This window comes from Frankliniella occidentalis, unplaced genomic scaffold, assembly GCF_000697945.3.
Source record: "Frankliniella occidentalis isolate FOCC.00 unplaced genomic scaffold, Focc_3.1 Scaffold12, whole genome shotgun sequence".
NCBI lineage: Eukaryota > Metazoa > Arthropoda > Insecta > Thysanoptera > Thripidae > Frankliniella > Frankliniella occidentalis.
The window spans coordinates 1,074,324-1,075,914 of NW_026267142.1; the positions used below are offsets into that span (position 1 = coordinate 1,074,324).

The 1,591-nt window shown below is 53.9% G+C and overlaps 2 protein-coding genes across 3 annotated transcripts in view; both read left to right on the forward strand.

The window, feature by feature from the left end:
- Window positions 1-1,591, forward strand: part of LOC127748753 (uncharacterized) — a 161,350-nt gene that overhangs the window by 116,256 nt on the left and 43,503 nt on the right. The gene's annotated exons all lie outside the window — the stretch shown is intronic.
- The window catches only part of LOC113213357 (probable small nuclear ribonucleoprotein Sm D2), a 214,078-nt gene continuing 213,368 nt past the window's right edge, over window positions 882-1,591 (forward strand). The window contains exon 1 of the mRNA XM_052263542.1: window positions 882-885. The gene's annotated coding sequence lies outside the window, so the exon portion shown is untranslated. The remainder of the gene's footprint in view (window positions 886-1,591) is intronic.

Genomic DNA, 1,591 nt, shown 5'->3' on the forward strand with positions numbered 1-1,591 from the left:
CACGGGCGGAAAGCCTATCACAGTGTGGATCTTTTCGATCCCAATAAACCCTGATTCGATCTGTCCGCGACACATGGCGATCGGGAGGCGCGCGGCATGGCGCGAGCAGCTTTTTAAAAATTCGTCACGGGTGCGCTCTCTCTCTCTCCCTCTCTCTTCCTGTCCCTCCCGGTCCCTCCCTTCCATCTCTCTCACCCTCCTCCCGCGAGTTTTTTCCCTCCACCCTCGCTCCCTCTTTACCGCGCTCGCAGGCGTATCATGACGCATGCACGTTTTTGTGACAAGTTGTGTACACCCTCTGTGGAGAATCGCGATATCAAAACAGGGAGAAATAAATGGCGTTTGAATCGTGGGTGACAAACGCAGGCGGAAAGAGGGAGACGAAGATAGCAGGAGGCGGGGAGGGGAAGTAGCGCGATGCTAAAGGGGTGGGGAGCGGCAGAGAGCGGGACTAGGGAGGGGCGCGAGGCTCTGCTCCCACTTAGTTAGCCGCGCGTCGCTTTTTGCCGACCTGTCAAATTAGCGAACACAGATACTCCGAGGAGAGGGAGGGGGAGAAAGGGGGCTCCGCCAGCTGCTGACCAAACAGTATAAATATATACGGCGGGACACCTTTTTATTTACAGGTGGGAATTTACACTGTCGTAACTGACAGCCCACCTACGGGCTCTGGTCGGTGGCCCGCCTGCCGCCGCCGGTGGACGACGCCATCTTGCGCGTTGCACCGTAAAGCTCGCTGCTCCGCCCCGGTGAACAGGTGGTGTGGCGGGGCGGAGCGGCCTGTAGTGTAGTGTATAGGGTCGACATGTGGCAGGCCGGGAGTGGCGTTGTAGTCAAAATATTCAGATGGGAGTCGTGTTGATAGTGGTGGTTGGGCGGAATGGCGCACGGTCATGTGTAGGGGCTGTTTTAGGGTTGTCATGTTTGAGAACAGCCAGGCCTCTGCCGCCCGGCGCATCAGCTGGTCCAGCATTCGCTTGTGTGGGTGTGTGTGTAAGAGAGATGGGGGTGGCACTGCAGGAACATGTTCCCGTTTTCACGCCACCAAAACCTCTTGCCGTGAAGCGACTTCCACGAAAGAGGCGACACCCCACTAATGCGGAGGATGTAGTCGTTAAGACATGCGGGGATGTCCGCCGCTTAGAGCCTGGAAGTGGAGAAGGAAAGGGTGTGTGTAAACTCGCGCGCGCGCACAAACCGTACAGTATATGTATCATGCATCTGTATCATTGCCTTTTGGCAGGCAGGACCAGTAGTGAATACTGCTCACTCGCACAAAACTGTGCTGTGGTCCTTGCACCCACCCAGAAATTCTTATACAGCCTGTATTGCAATCATGGCTAATCTTCCTACGAAAAACCTGATAAAATTTTTACCTTGTGTTACTCGCGATTTTTCTGTTTCCTGACATATTTGTTTGTGTAATAGCCCCCCCCTCTTGCAATAAAGAAAGCAGCGCTCGTAAAGAGAAGACATCTTTCGGCTTCTCCAAGGAAACCGTTTTCTGGGGCAAGGTTATAGGCAGTAGTATGGGTACGACCCCGAATGGTATTGGTGAAAAATGCCAAGTGAATTATCTTCTTGCTTTTTA